Source organism: Chelonoidis abingdonii, chromosome 19 (genome assembly GCF_003597395.2).
Source record: "Chelonoidis abingdonii isolate Lonesome George chromosome 19, CheloAbing_2.0, whole genome shotgun sequence".
NCBI lineage: Eukaryota > Metazoa > Chordata > Testudines > Testudinidae > Chelonoidis > Chelonoidis abingdonii.
In genome coordinates, this window is record NC_133787.1 from 17,519,135 (window position 1) to 17,536,410 (window position 17,276).

Below are 17,276 nucleotides of genomic sequence, written 5' to 3' on the forward strand. Positions count from 1 at the left end.
AAATGAATGCTCACCTCCTTACTAAAAGTGAAGCCAAGAATTTCAGAATATATGTTACATTTGGACAGTGTTGTTATTCAAGAGTGCTATAAGCACTTCCATTAAAAAATTCCTCTTTTTGATACTGTATATCTTTCTTATTTAAACTAAACTTGTATTGCAAGATCTTTTTTTACACAACATTTTAAACACATTTTAAGAATTAAATGTTCTTTGTGGTTAATAATGCACTGTAAAACCTCTATTTAGGGAATTGGTCTCCTAGTTATAATTTATGGAGCCTCAGCAGATGGTGTGCAGAGAAGGACACTTGTTGCACCACTTACTCCTATGTTTTGTGGCCTATGTGTAGCTCAAACACTGCCCAGAATTTGTCTCATGTGTCTTATCAGTACTGCACTGCTCCAGAAAATAGTTAAAAGGATAGTTTTAAGAGATGCTGTTGAGATATGCCAAGAAGCTGGAGTACTTTCAAAACTATCAAACAGGGAGTATCTGCTCTCTCACGCAGCACACTTCAAAAGATTAATTAAATCCCTAGTCTAGGTCCCTATGAACCTAGGTAAGTAAGCTCATGAGCTACTAAAGCAATAGGAAATCTGAGCAATAAGACAAGGAGAGAGGAGGAGGGATGTTCGTAAGGATCCTGTTGCTAAGGAAACTTCAGTGCTGCCTTTGTGTCTATATAGTCACACAGCCTCATTCTGACGCTGTGTAAGAGAACATGACTTGTGGCAGTGAGGTAAAGATTTACTTTAAATAAAAAATTAAATTTATAATACCAGTATTTTATAGGTATATGCTTACTTGTATTATTTGTGCTTAGAAATGCTTTTGCCTTGCTTTTGTCCCTTTTCTTGGAGATGGTTCTGTAATGCAGCATTTGTTACTGTTTTCAGTTGAATCCTCCCCCTCCCCAACCCTTTAGTGATTTGTTTGTATAGGGACCTGATCCTGATTGGGGACATTCAGTACAGTAGGTGCATCCTCTGTAGCTGACTACTGCTGTAATTCTTCACAGTTACACTAGCTCATCTGCTGCATCAGAGGCTATTCCACATGCTGCACTGGGCTGTGCGGGTCCGCTACCAATTCTCTACAGACCTACTGCATCCTGCAGGGCGGGAAAAGGGGGCATATTGGAAGTGAAGATGCTCAAGCAGAGATGCTCATGCTGGACTCTAAACGAGATATGATGCAGCCATTTAGGGGATTATCACATGGCAACAGAATCCACGTGACATGTTGTAAGACAGGTAGGAATGATCAATCTTTTGTATTAAGTTAAGCCAAATATACAGTTTTAGATTTATTAAGAAGGAACAAACATTCTGTATTTGGCTCATGCTGATGAGAGTTAATGGGAGGCTCAGGAAAGTCAAAAAATCTCTCCATCCTGCCCTGACAGACAAACAGGAACTCTGATTTCTCCAGTCTCCTCAGGAGATTATCCTTCCTGGTCCGCTCTCCTCAAGCTATGTGGAAACATCTACAGTCCTGTTTTCTAGCTAACTGCTCCCTAACCACTCATATCAGGTGCTGCTAGATTCAAGGGTGCTATAATTGGTTTCCTGGAGCTCCTATAGTGACAATATGTATCAACAATATGTCAGGGGTGATGTTGAAGTAAATATGCTTCTGTTGCTCTCATAAGAGAAACTAATGGTTAGATTTACTGTGCCTTGTCCCTTTTTAAGGACTGAAGGTCTGTTGAGGGGATACCTCTGATTGGAGCAGAGTTTTGTGTTCTGTGAAAGGATGGAGCAGCAATGTGCAAGCTGTTTTGGTTTGTTTTTTTAAATACTAAATTTAATAAAACTCCAGTTTTAAAACTGGCCTTGGCTGGGAGTGTTACACTTCTAAAATCACTCCTACTGGCAGTTTTACAACTCAGATCAGGGTCATTCTCTCACAGATCTGGGGACCCCTAGGACTGGTTGAACCAAGTCTGCTGTTGCCACAAGGGAAGAGGCTGGTCCATCTGTCTCTTAGGCCCAAATGTTTTTATAGCTAGTGTGGAAGTAGAGGACTCCAGAGTACCAGTACCAGCACAGTCCCTCAACCCTCTTATGGATTTAGTAACAGTTAGCAAATTGCACAGGAAGAGACTAGACTTGGGACTAGTGACAGGTGCAGAACACACCACATGCAGTTGGACTGAACATCTCCTGCCAGCAAAGTCTGCAGACCATCTAAGAGTTTGGCTTTTTTTTTTTGGCCCATAGTAGGGAACAGGCTGAGGTCAGCACTGGGAGTGTCTTGTGTCTAGTAAGGTGAAAATAGAATTCCTGGGACTGGGACTTCTAGCCTTTGAGGATATGAGTCTCTCATCAAGTCTCAATACCAGCTGCTTCATATTAACAAAAAATCTCAACCACAAACACAAGCAATATATATTTACAATTTTTCTTGAACTTGACCTCAGTGGAGTAATATTTCTGTCATTTGCAGGATATTTCTTTGTGTTTGCAGCAGCAGAGACCCCATTCAAAAGTTAAAAATGTACAGCGAGGAAATAAGATCCTACATGCTGACCCCTAAGCTTGTGGCTTTATCTAGTGTCTTGCTAAAATCAGTCACCAGCTCCACCATTACTGATGTCAGCACCAAGTGTTGGATAATTATAGGTCCTCCAGCTGACTACTGGACCTCTTAATATGCCCACAGAGACTTAGGCTTCAGGTAAGAAATTTTGCAGAAGTCCAGCCTGCTGTAGCTAATACTTTCCAAAGTGAAGGACTGATGGTTTCTTCCCCTTTAAACTCTCTTCTGGTTTAAGCTCCTGTTTCACTGTGTCTTGCGCTCTCACTGGTACTGCAGGCCTTCTGCAGAATCAGTGAGTCCTGCAAGATTTTTTTTTATACTGGAAAAAGGAAAGAAAACACACACACACACACACACACACACAGATTAGGTGGGGAGATTATTTTTAATAGGCCAAATCTTACCCTCATACCCCCCCATGTAATTCCACTAACTTCAATCGGGTTGCAAGGATAGCACAGAGAAAGTTGACGTTTAGTACTTACATAATGATTCTGTAAACTGCTTTATAAATGAAAGGCCAAATCCTGAGATTCTTATCCAGGTAGTTTCAGGTATTTCATGGGTAGGTAAAAGCAGAAACAGAAAGAAAGAAAGAAAGAAAGAAAGAAAGAGCACCCATTATTTGGGAGTCCTGCAAATAAAAGTGTCTGTAGTATTAGCAGTGAGAATACAGGGAATAGAATTCTATTCTTCAGTAGAAGGACATCCACATGGTGTGCTAATGGACCTAGAGGATACAGAAATTTATTTTGAAACCATGTCAAATGTGCATGCATATACCTTAAAAACACAGGTGCTTGCTCTCTCTTTTGTGTGCGCACATACACACACGCACACACATACACACACAGAGCCAAGGATTCACATAAAAATGATAGAGATGCTATGCTAAAATTGATGCAAGGTTACATAGCATTTGTTGAGAAGCATATTAATGACCTGGCATGAATTCACACTTATGCTGACATTTGTCAAAATGTCTAGGGCCTTGAAATGTAAATTGTGAGAGCGTCAAAATACAATCAATGTGTTTATAATCTGAACAGTAACAAAATTGCAAGGTAGAATTGGAATAGCTTTCACTGCTGCTGCCTGTGATTTGCCTATTCTGGACTAGAATTTAGAGCCATGTACCAACCATAGTACAATGTGGAGCCTCAGTGCCCAGGAAGGAGCAATATCAGTACAGTCTCTCCCTGTGCTACTGCACAATGTCAGTCCAGCTCCCTGGGGCAGTGGGGAAGAATGTAGCTGTGGCCCCACCTACTTTCAGCCACCTTGCTTCCTGAAAGCAACAGGAGAGAGCACAATGATTTCTATTGTTGCTGCCTTTAATTGGCATGCAAGGAGGAGTGGAGATTTCTTGCATCGACCCCAGGTTTGCTTGGCAATGCAAAGCACCATTGCTAGGTCACTGTGCCAGCTCTTCAATTGTATTTTTAAAATTAAGAATATTCGTCATATTTAAGTTTGCCCAGTAAAGCAAGAGCAAGAGAAGCAGCCGCTGCCATTTTAATTCTACCTTCAGATTAGGGTCATCCCACAGAACTACAGTCTTTTGGGGATGGGATGTATGTGGGGAGTAAATCAGTATAGCTCTAGAGTGAACATTCTATATTACAGAATTTTTCACAGCAGCAAAGGCTTTCTCATGAAATAAATGATAGCCTGTTCTGCCCCTCCTAAAATTGGGGCTCACCTGCAAAATCTTTGTACCAAAGCTAGGACAGAGTCAGAACTTGGGTACCAGTAATGACTTAAGTCATGCTGCACGCATCCAGACATACCTCTTAGTGGTCCTAGCTATTTCATCAAAAATTCTCTCTGCTTCCCTTTTATCCAGTGGGGCCTCTCAATAATTACTAGGATAGGAGAAACAAAAAGAGACAGATTATACAGTAACTGTGGGACTTAATTTAGAGCCACTTATGGCTTTGAGATATTATTCCCTTCGTTATCCCTGAGTTATACCCTAGAGAACTGAAGGTACGCACACAGCTAATAGACTCAATTACAGGTAGGAATTTCTTTCCAGTTGGGAGATTTCGAGACTTGAGCAATTAGTCTGCACTTTAGGCTCAAATAGCTTAAGGCAGCAGAGATTCCAGCATCCATATCCCAGACTTTGTTATAATTTTCTCGGGAAAATACAAAATAATTAAAATAGTTTTTAATATGAGCTTTGGTAACAATATAATAAACAGAACCTTACACTGGGACTAAAAGGTGCCTGGAGAGATGCCTGAAAAATTGTATTTGTATTGATGGGCATAAAAAGAGTTAACTTCCAGTTCAAGGATAGGCAGATGGAGAGACATGTGCACACACAAAAACAACTGCAGGCAAAAATATAAAATGTAATCTAGGCCATGATTCCAAACCCATTAAAACCAACAGAAGCTATTCCATAGACCCCAGTCAGCTTTGTATCAGGTCCTTCAAATGTCTGTGTTCTGTGAACAAAGGAACTATGCCAGGAGTCAGAACCCTCCTCACAAACTGAGAATAAGGGGCCAAGTACCCCCACAGCAGCTACTGCAGCATCAGAGGTTCAGTAGCATCCACAGCCCCTACATGCTGCTCTGTGTGGTCAGACCAGTGGATCTACTTGGCAAGGGATCTGCTTACCTGTCTTGTCCTCCTATGAGTCTGCAGTGGAGATGGCATAGAGTTGTGTTCCACAGCACAAATGAGGTATGAATGCCTTCTACTTTACCTCTCCATGCCCTGCCACTCCCATAATTCCACTATATCAATAGCCTCCAATGAAATGGAGGCATTAGCCCCCCACCCCCATGTATAAACATCTTCAAGAAGACTGTAACACATATACAGTAATGCATACAACATACTCAGGCTTGCTTCTTCAGTAGTTAGGCACCAACCTACACTTTCACTAGAGTGAAAAGACCTATCGCAGCTGCTTCACAAGGTGAAGTTACTGCCATAATACAACAGAAGGAGACAGCTCAACTTCTCCAAACCAGAGCGATATCTCCTGGCTAAAGTTAATCTCTCCTAATGAGGGTCCTGTATACACCAAGCATGAAAATCACTCACTACAGCCAACAGAGGATATAGGGAAGGGCTTCAACACCTGCTGCTCCATGCCTATAGGCATGGAGAAAGTAGAAGGAAATGGTAGAGCCCTGAGGAGACAGAAACCTCATTTCACTGAAAAATGGAGGGGGTGGGGTTAAGACAGCAAGTCACTTCTGGTAAGTAATGTTATATGCCTGATGTGGGGACTTTAATCATTGCATGAAAAATGGAGTGTACACGTGTTTAAGCTTGGGGTAATGCCTGAGGATTCTCATTTAAAAAACACATACCCTATGGATGTGAAATGCTTTCTGAAACTGCACTAAGGGTCAGTGTGATGCACTCAGCACTGTAAATCACTGTCTTCTCAATGAATACAGCCATGTGAGCCAGTGTCAGTGTCAGATTTGTGGCATGTAGGTGTAATTATTATGTTGTTTATCCAAGTAATGCATTCAGCTGTAAAACTGGGCTTCACACACATTAGGCCCAAACCTCTAAAGTGAGCCAATGATCAAAAATGCAAATATGCACAAGTTCCCTTGAACAGTCCGGCTGACAAAAGGAGTCTTAGTCCCAAAGTGTACTTCAGTATCTTGTAACCCACAATGCTCACCAGCTGCCAGCTGCTGTAAGTTATTTCAGGGAGATTCATAGATCGTAGGATTGGAAGGGACCTCGAAAGACACAGTCTGTTGTTTCTCCCCCATTGTATGTTTGGGCCATCTGCAGCTGGATTATGTGGACCCTCTGTCCACTGCTTTGTTTGTGGGCAATTTCACCACATTTCCCCCTCTACATTCCCTTGCAAAGATCTGCCTCAGATGTGACATGAGGGGAGAGAAGAAGTCTATCAGCAATAGAGTTTTTTGGGATCTCATGCAGGCATACAAGGCTGTTTAGTAGGACAGCCCCATGGATTATAATCATGATGAGCAAAAAGAACAGGAGTACTTGTGGCACCTTAGAGACTAGCAAATTTATTTGAGCATAAGCTTTTCTGGGCTAAAGCCCACTTCATCAAATGCATGCAGTGGAAAATACAGTAGGAAGACAGATATATAGATATATATTCAGAGAATGTGAAAAAATGGGGGTTGCCATACCAACTCTAATGAGAATAATTGATTAAGGTGGGCTATTATCAACAGCAGATAAAACTTCTGTAGTGATAATCAGATTGGCCCATTTCAAACAGTTGACAAGAAGGTGTGAGTAACAGTAGGGGGAAAATTAGCATGGGGAAATAGTTTTTAGTTTGTGTAATGACGCGTCCACTCCCAGTCTTTATTCAAGCCTAATTTAATGGTGTCCATTTTGCAAATTAATTCCAGTTCTGCAGTTTCTTGTTGGAGTCTGTTTTTGAAGTTTTTTTTGTTGAATAATTGCGACTTTTAGGTCTGTAATTGAATGACCAGGGAGGTTGAAGTGTTCTCTGACTGGTTTTTGAATGTTACAGTTCTTGACATCTGATTTGTGTCCATTTATTCTTCTGCATAGAGACTGTCTGGTTTGGCCAATGTACATGGTAGAGGGGAATTGCTGGCACATGATGGCATATATCACATTGGTAGATGTGCAGATTAACGAGCCCCTGATGGTGTGGCTGATGTGATTAGGTCCTATGATGGTATCCCCGGAATAGATATATGGACAGAGTTGGCAGTGGGCTTTGTTGAAAGGATAGGTTCCTGGGTTCGTGTTTTTGTTGTGTGGTGTATGGTAGCTGGTGAATATTTGCTTCAGGTTGGGGGGCTGTCTGTAAGCGAGGACTGGCCTGTCTCCCAAGATCTGTGAGAGTGAGGGTTCGTCCTTCAGGATAGGTTGTAGATCCTTGATTATGCTCTGGAGAGGTTTTAGTTGGGGGCTGAAGGTGACAGCTAGTGGCCAGATCTTTCTAGTCCTTCTGCAGATGCACAGGAGGAAGAGGACACAAGTAGACCACACTCTTCTTTGTACCTGACACAAGGACAACGGAATACTTGCAGTGCCTGCACTTGGGATTACAGGGACTACTCCATCCAAGCACTCCTGGGGACACAAATTGCCCTGTAGGAGACAGGCAGGAAGGCACTCTTCTCCCACAGCAGCCCACAGAGGATGCTGCACGATCTAGAGAGGAAGCAGCATGAGCACACACTCTGAGAAGGCATCAGGTGGGGGATTAAGCTGGCCCGACAGGATCCCAACCTTTGGTACTCAGGGAGGCAGTACATGTTAAAGGTGGATTCCAGAAAATCATGAAGTTGGTCTGGCCATCACCTGTAAACTGGGGTATCCATGCCCGCCCCCCATGTAGTATGCCATAATCACTGCGACTGGGCAGGCTGCCAGGACAAGGACAGTGTTGTGAGGGGTTGGCTGAGAGTTTCTCAAAGATGTCCCTGACCTTCCAGATGCCTGTACCTCAGGGGTCCCTGCCTAACCTCCCCAAATCCTTTTCCTGACACCAGCTGTCAGGTGGGAGATTCCCTGAGTTGAGGAAGGGGTCCCAAGTCTCAGCCACATGCCTCTGCACAAACACTAACCTCTCTCCTAGGGGTCAGAGTTAACCCTATAACAAGTACCCCACTTAGAACACTTAATCTAACTCAGGAGTAAACTCAGGGGAGGATTCCTAGAAGGGGTTACACATACTTCCTTGCCCCAGTACAGCATACAGCCCCTCCCTGACACACACACCTTGATTAGCTAGGCACATAGACTCTCCACCGCACATCAGTTCAAACCCCCATGGATCAGTCTAACCCGTTCCAGTACTCTGACACTGGTGTGCTCTGTGAGCTCAGAATGGTGGGTCCAGCTGTGTGGGCTCTCATGTCCTGTCAGCTCCAAACTGTGCATCTGCTATCACCAGTGCAGCAGTGAGTTGTCCTTTCAACAGCTCCCAGTTCAGACTGAGCACCCTTGCACTTTGGTGTCTCTCTGCCCCAGTGTGGCATCTGTGGTCTGGTCCTGCTGTAGCGATTCAGGCCCCTTGTTCCCCTCCAAACTTCCTGCACTTACAGGCTAGTCCCTCTGTCCCATCACGCTCCTCCCCGCAATCTGCTCATTGACTCAAAGCCTTCTGGCTGGGCTGTAGCCAGTTCTGTGTCCTTGTTCTGGAGTGGCGTTTCCCACATCAGCGAATCAAATTTTGTTGTTGGGGATGGGGGGGGGGGGAGTCTGACCACTCCCACAGAGGGACTGTGCCTTCAAGACAATCCTTCCCATGCTGCCCCTAGAACTGTGAAGTTCTGCATCATCTATTAGCGAGGACTGGGACTAAATGCCACAGCTATCCCCAAGTAATGAAGCAGTGCTCCAATACCACAGTGATGAGCAAAGTATAAGCTCCTAGATAAATAGAAGTGAACACTTTCAAATTTTGCCTCACTCAATGAACTTTACTAGGTTACAAGCACCATGTAACATGTTTTCTACATGGTTTGTGCCACATATAATATCATAGTCAGTATGTAGGAAACACCAACTGTCACATCTCAAAGTTCTGAGTGACATGTTCCCTTTAAGGTTTTAGGATCTGGAGCAGAAGCAGGCAAGCAGTCTATGTTGTTCCTCAGACAGCTCCTAATCATGGCTTCCTGGTTTGCATACTGGTATCAGCCAATCATTGCGCTGTGACGTGTTGCCATGCAGGCTCTGTGGGGCAGTACTTCCTGCCAAGCCTAGCTTTGCAGGGTCCTCCTGGGAATGCCTTGCCTAAGGCTCTAGTGGTGATGACTTGGTGGTGTCAGGGGCCCCGAAGAACCTCCTGTGTTTGCAGTTTCTTGTGTTCCCACTTGGTATCAACTATGAGGGTTACCCTCTTGCTCTGCTGTGCTTAATTGCCATGAAGCTGTCATGATGATAGGAATGATATTGCAGGGCTTGTCGTAATCAGTTACGTCATGGGAAAAATTAGAAGGGGCCACAGCTGAAAGCAGGTTCCTCATTGGATCTGCCAACCAGAGAGTTGAAGGAAGGTTTGCAATTCTGAAAAATGAATTAGTCTAAAAACTGAAGTTGGGTACAGCGTGAGTGCCCTTCAGGAGAAAGCTTTTCAGATGGCAGTCACTGCAAGAGGAGGCAAGAGCTTCAGATCCAATGGGGAAAGGAAAAGCACCCTCCAAGAGCCAGTGGCAGCAGATATGAAAGACGTAGTCAGAAGGTTCCTTCCCAACCTACCTCCAGGAATATGTGGTAAATTGGTTTTCTCTCTACAGATAAGTTACTCTAGCCCTAGGGAGGTAGGAATTCCAGGCACTACATGGTCCCAGTAGAGGGAGCACTGGTTCTAATATAAAGAATTGTTGGGGAGCTTATTTGCATGACCTCTCTTCCTCTGTCCAAAGCAGGTTTGTGTCATGCAGCTGGGAGCTTTTGGTGGGATTTTTGCACTTTAGCCTCCTGTCTTTGGCCAGTCATGGCTTGGTCAGCCTGCCATGGAATAATCAGCATCCAAGGGTTTCCAGAGCTAGTATAGCCCAGCAGGCCGAGGGTGTTTACAGAATAGTCAATGTGCAAGTATACTGGTGGCTACTGTTTAAACAAATTAAAATTATTGCAAATCCTAGGAAGATAAAGGACCAAATTCATCCGTGGTATAACTCCACCAAAATTAATGGATGAATTTGGCCCCCAAACTATAATTATTTTTAAAAGTTAATCTAGTCTGTACATATAACCAGGGTGCCCCTGTGGCAGCAGCTTCCTCTGCTGCTAGCCCAGAGTGCGTGGAGAGGCTAAACACAAGAGTAGCTTTGTGGCTGCAAGAAATGTTCAGATATTAGAGTTTGTTTCTTCTTTAAAAAATAAAGGAAAAACTATGAAATTCCATAAAAAAAGCTTCCTGAAGAGAGTATTGACCTTGCTTGTATAAACACTAAAAAGTAAAGAATAGCAAGGTTGGGGCTGTGCACGCAACCTTAACTCTGCCCCATGTTTGTAGACTTTGTACAGTCTTAAGTTACATAACTGCATATGATTTTACAAATAATGCAGTATAGTATACTTTTTTCCTGGGAGACCTGGTGTAAGATGGGCAGCAATGGATATTGTATGGCATGGCTTGAAGCACCTCCCGACCCTGTGGTATGCCTGTGGAATCCAAACTGCTTATCCCTGCTGGGCCAACCAGGGCAGGATTTAGTCCCTACATTATTAAAATGGATGTTTATTTTACTCTGCAGATGTTCAAATGATGTGCCTGCTTTAGCTCATTTAGAGAGAAATTCACTTTTAATCAGCATCACAGCTAACTCAGACAGAGCTTACAAAGGATTTCTGTTTAATGTCTGGGTGAATTTTGTTGCCATGTCACCCAGAAAATACTTTGGAAGATGATATCTTTACACAGCTGACAAGCTATAAATTCTCCCATGCAGCCATATAACTGTATCATCTTCCTACAAGTTAATCATAACCCCCCCCCCGATTTATTTCACGTATAAAAGCTTAAGAGATTTTTGTATTTAATTGTGTGTTGACTTTGTGTGTGTATTTATATATCTATATATCTATATATATACACCCCTCTACCTCGATATAATGCTGTCCTCGGAAGCCAAAAAAATCTTACCGTGTTATAGGTCAAATCGTGTTATATCGAACTTGCTTTGATCCACTGGAGTGCGCAGCCCCACCTCCCCGGAGCACTGTTTTACCATGTTATATCCGAATTCGTGTTATATCGGGTGGCGTTATATTGGAGTAGTGGTGTGTGTATATATATATATATATATATATATATATATATATATATATATATATATATATATATATTTTTAACCTTTTATGAATGAAGTCTAATGGTTCAGTTAAAAAGAAAAAAAGATAATCCTACCCTTTCCGTGGAGAAAGTTGCATACAGAAGTGTTCTATTCACACACCTGAGACAGCTAATAAAGCATTACAGGAATCTAAAGAAGCAGTTTTAATATGAAAAATTGTACCGATGCAACTGGCAAAGCTCAATATTACCATACCAAATGGAATGGCTAACAATTTCATCACATTACCTTCTTTGAATTATCCTGCTGCAAACCAGGCCATGTTTCAAGATGCATCTCATGAGACCTAGGATAACCTTATTACAGTGACCTCACTGAATAAGAGAAAGCTTGTGATTCAAAGGTTTCCTGTACAAACATGATCAGTCTAGGCAGGGTGGGTTGGAAGAAAACACTAGGTAGTACAGTTGTAATTGATGTTACTGTTGCTTGAAAAAGACTAGGAATATAAAATAGGCATTCATATCCAAGAACATTATAATGCCTCAGGCTCCCTTAGTACTCAGGTGGAACACAGAATGTTGTCTTTTATAATTTTCCCACTTGTCTGGTAAATCAGCAGTCTCAGGGAGAATACACAATTACACTTCTTTGAACCAGACAGGTTCTTCAAGGAGAATCATTTTCCAATTTGAGAGCTCAAGTTACTGTCTGTTAAGGTCCAATCCTGCAGTCTTTACTCAGTCAAACCTCCCATTAAAATCAGTGTGGAGCATTCTGTGATCGAGCCCTTAGTTTCAAAGTACATTAGGCTCACATGATGAAAGGTGCTATATATGTGCAATTATTGGTGACAACGTATCTTTGAGATAGAGAAGGAGAGAGCGATAGAGGTCTATAAATGCATTTCAAAGGGCAAGACTGTGAACAAAAAATCTCCCCCTTTTCTCCAGGGTGGACTTTGTCATCAGAATACAGGGTTTAGAGAATACTTAGCTTACTGCCTGAAGAAATAATAAAGACCACTAACCCAGCTGCATTCAGAGCTCAGTGAAAAGCCCACTTCTTCATCCAAAAACTTTCCCATGTTAATACCGTCATTTTCACTGATTCATTAAGAAAACAAACCATCAAAGCTTCTAAGCAGTGGTGTAGAGATAAAAAAGTAGTGGGTAAACTAACTTTAATTAAACTCCATATTCCCCAAATGAGAAGCAAGTAAATTCCATTTACCCATGTTTACCCTTGACTATAGTACTGCCTCTAGAGCCAGCTGCAGCATTTTGTTGTGGTACCTCACGGAAGGAAGAGAGAGAGCGTTTGTCGTCTCTTAACTCACAAGAGGCACTCTCTTAATATTGTTATACTGGAAGGTCTTAAATGGCCCCCATCAATCACAGACCTGGATGAAGTTTATGGGCACAAGCACCTCTTGTTCAGGCCAAATGAAGGAGCAGTTAAATGCCTCTTGGGAAACAGTAGGAACCATCATCTAAAGAACTGGCCAGCATGGCAGGACATGAGCAGAAGCTAGGCCTTGGGGTTTCCCTGAAGGCTGATTACACATACAGGGGCTGGGACATTGATTTGATTGCAGCTGTGTGTGCTATTCAGAAAGCTTTAGTTAGTACAGAATGCAGCAGCCCAACTTGCTTAGCTGTGTCAGTTACAGATCATGTATCATACCTGTTCTCCAAAGGCTGCACCAGCTTCCTGTTTATTTCTGGGCAGGAATTCAAGGTGTTGAGCTTAATTTAAAAATCCTTTCATGGCTTGGGTCATGGAGTGGCTACCACCTGAGAAACCTCCTTATCCCCATGCTCTGTCATAACAGAAAAAGCACCCTACAGAATCCCTAATACACCTAGATCCTCAAAGGTAGTTAGGCATCTAACTCCCATTGATTTCAATAGCAGTTGGGCACCTAAATACCTTTAATGATCTGGACCATAGTTCCTAGATTTCAGTATCTGGGTATTGGAGGTGGGGGATTCATAACAGAGGGAACCTGACTGTTTCAGGCTTCTCTCATAGGTCTACCAGCCCTATGTGATCTTCAGAGCATGGTACGAAGTTCATCTTATTCAGTCTAGGCTTCTGCCTGAATGTGTGTTGCTAGGTGGTGGGAAGAGGATTATGGAATTATTTGGGAGAGGAGTCAGTTTTAGTGTGATAATGTTAATTAGTTGTTTCAAGATAGTATACTTATCCTCCACAATTTCACTCCATGTTTTGTATCTTCACTGACTTTTGACCATTATTTTTCTTGACCAAATCATTTGCGTGGCAAAAGGTGGGATGCAAACTGCATTTGTATATGTACATATATATTCGTGATTTTGTCATTTTCTAAATTATCATCTGTCATCATAGTGCAGTGGAGTAACACACAGTGCCTGAAGGGTATGATAGAATTTCAACAGCTACATGTCCCATACTGCATTGCTGACCACTCAGATTTATGTCTTTTTGGCTTGCTGCCTAATTCCTATAATATGCACATAATGTGCAACTGTTGGATTCACTCTTCGATGAGGTGAGCGTCTACCTTGGGAAAAGCTGCACAAACAGGACCTGATACTCCTCTCATTTACATCAGTGTTACAGTGGTGTAACTCCATTGATTACAGCTGCATTTACAGCCCTGACGTAAAGGAGTAACGCACAAAAGCAAGGGCAGAATGATGCCTAGAATGCTTGTGGGCAATCCTCATCTGTTATAAACAATTTGAAACTACTAGGAGGTCTGTATGAATTTCCCAAAAGTAGTAAAATCTGCCCCTGCTAGTAAGAGCTCAATGTCTTATTTATCTCCCCTGTTTATTCTAACATATGTTGTTGTGGTACACAGTGATCATGGGAATTGCCATAAGATCACACTAGATTTCCCATGAAAAGAGCAACAAACTAAGGCCCTGATTAAGCAAAACACTTAAGCATGTAAGTAGCCCTATTGACTTCAATATGAGTTAAACATGTCTTTCAGTGCTTTTCCCCAATAGTGATGGTGTAGCTCATGTTTGTGTTTGCTGAACTGGGATGGGACTCCTCAACTGCTTAAAGGAAAGCATGTGCTTCAGTGCTTTGCTGAATCAAGGCCTAACTGAGCCTAAATGCCAATGGTCAGTAATGCAATGTGGTGAACAGAGCTGTGGGATTCCTTGCAATCTCTCCATTCTATTCAGTGGAGGAAAATAGTGTTTTCATAAGGTTTGATAAATACCATAAGATTCGAACAGCACCTGTAAAATGGTAACATGCAGCAAGTTCACAAGAAGAGACAAATTTGAGGCAACATGTAGTAACTGTTGACCGAGCAGTTGCAAAGGAGAAAGTTCCTACAAAGAACTATCACTGTCATTATTTTCCCCAGAATATGCATTGCTAGACTCTTGTATTACAGGAAGGGCCAGACTTGTCACAGGCGTTTGCTGTCATAATAATTGGTAAAATGACATCTATGTGCATTAACTGTGTAAAGAGCCTATTGATTTTCTTAAAAACATGCTATCTCTAATCCAGCTGTAATAGCCTTAGCATTTAAAAAAATAAACTAAACCAAAATACTTCTAAACTCAAACTTTGATCCCCTGCTTGGCTGCATGCTGTTTCTAGACTGTCAGGCTAACCGTTGACAGATTTAATTACTGTTTTAAACTTGGGCCTAATTGTAGGCTCTGCTCATTCTCTCCCCCTCTCCCACCCACACACTGTTCTTACCCCCAATTCTGAAGCCATTAAAGTTTCAAAACTGAAGGATCAGGGGGTAGCCACTGTGTGCATCTCTTGATTTCCTAGCCTGCTTTACTGAGCTGATGATAGTTTAAATGGTCCCTTAGATGTTAATCTGGGACATTTCACCAGCATTAAATTAATATTTTTTAACATTTGTATGTAATTTCAAAAGATCATCATAAATCCCCAGAATGACTAAACCAAAAGAACTTTTGAGTTGATAAATTGTACAGTATTACATTGTACTTCCTATTATTTTAAATTTATGATTTTACCAGAATGTTGACCAAAAAATCTATCTAAAAATACAGGTACTTAACTAAGGCCCCAATGCATAGGTGTTTGCAGTACCAGGCCACACCTAATTAGCAGTATACAGTTTAAGTGCTAAGTGACTTTCAGTTTCTTATTTGAGTTATTTTCACAGCATGATACGATAAAAATTAACCTCTCAGCACATAGATTTGTTAATATTTACCTTAAACAACATAAATGATCACTCATTATACCTGGATGTCTTCTGCACTGTTGGAATGTGTGCAAACGAAGTCTAACATAATTACTGTATGAAACTGCTTTTTAAAGGCACTATGAAAAAAACTGCTACATACTTGTACAGTGCAACATAATGCTACTTTGTACTAAATGTTATTTTCCAATACAATGTTATGACCTCATCTTCCAATAATCTTCTAAAAGATTTCCTTGGATTTCATTTCAAAACTAGTCTGACATTCATTTTTGATTCTGTTATGAGGTAGCATGGTGGAGTCTTTGTTATGTTCACAGTACAGAACATGTACGGTCATTCATCTAAAGATTTCTTCCTCCAACCATGTCTTTTTATATAATCTCAAAAAAGTATTCTTTTTCTCAAGAGAAAATTCAGTTATTTAAATTAATCATTGTAAAGAATGTTGAAACAAAAAATGCAGTTAAAAACCTTGGCATAAGTCCTACTAAATACTGTTAATATCAGTTGAGTTAAAAACAAGGGGCCAGATCTTCAGCAGTGTAAACTGAGCTAACTCCATTTAAGTCAATGGAGTTACACTGATTTACACCAACTGCGGATCTGGCCAAAGAGAACTTGAGACAGATTCTGACCTCAATTGCACCAGTGTAATTAGAATAATTCTACTGGAATTAATCTAGATTCACGTAGGTGTAAATCACATAAGAATCTGGCCTGCTGTCTCCCAAATAAGAAAAGAAAGTTGTTCTCTGGCAATAGATACAAAAGTCACTCCTGAAGCATCTGATATATCTGACAAGGTTGGGCAGTGGGGAGGGGGAAATGAGTGGACTGCCAACTGCATCTTCCTGCGTAACTTCTTCTGCCAAAAGATAGAGCCCAATCCATCAGCAGCCCCACCAAAGCAACTGCTATTGCTGGAGAGAGATGCAGGCTGTTAGAGCCTTTCCTGATATTCTGTTGTTGCCAGAGAGAAACATAGTACCTGCAGGGATCTCAGGTTGTGTGTTACTAGTAGAGTGTGCTACTTTCAGCCTCTCCCTTGTTTCAGTGTAGAAGGGAGTCAGTCTCCCTCACTTCATCCTGCTACATTAGAACTGTGTGGCATGAGTCATTTCATTAATTACTAGTGCATTGTCTTCAGTTTTTCAACTGATTTATTACTTTGTTATTCTATTTATTAGGAATGTATATTATGGTATATGCCTAAAGGTCCTAGTTAGGATGTCAGTGGCATTGTGCTGGGCACTGTACAAATATAGAAGATACAATTCCTACTATGGAGAGGTTTACAATCTAAAGGATGCATTTTCCCCTTTTCTTTATACAATGTCTATAAATCCATCAAGGAGGCACACTAGTAATATTAGTATTAATGGAAGTTGTGTGCACTAAGGAGACTACTCGTAAGATTCCAGAACAGATTTGTGCAAGAACTCAGAGCTATAACCATCATCTCTACAGATGTACTTTGAGTGATGTTACCATGTTCCTCTCCCGGAGCACCCCTTAAGCGTAGGGATGGGATCTTTGCATGCATCCACACTCCGATCTGTGACATCCAGGCATTCCACCACCCCACTCATAAGAGTCTCAGCTCTCCAACTGAGCCTGAGATAGTCCATTCCTTCTGGGATTATCAACAGACACAAACGAACTGTCCCCCAGGCATGGTAGGACTCTCATTCTTCAGATATCAGGGGGGTAGCCGTGCTAGTCTGGATCTGTAAAAAGCGACAAAGAGTCCTATGGCACATTATAGAGTA

The 17,276-nt window shown here is 41.8% G+C and overlaps 1 long non-coding RNA gene across 3 annotated transcripts in view; it reads left to right on the forward strand.

The window, feature by feature from the left end:
- The window catches only part of LOC116828665 (uncharacterized), a 72,964-nt gene that overhangs the window by 50,723 nt on the left and 4,965 nt on the right, over positions 1 to 17,276 (forward strand). For 2 of the 3 annotated variants that reach the window (XR_012657262.1, XR_012657261.1), the window contains one exon: positions 2,452 to 2,682. The exons of the other annotated variant lie outside the window; for it this stretch is intronic. This is a non-coding gene — a long non-coding RNA (uncharacterized LOC116828665). The remainder of the gene's footprint in view (positions 1 to 2,451; positions 2,683 to 17,276) is intronic. 3 annotated transcript variants of the gene reach the window in all.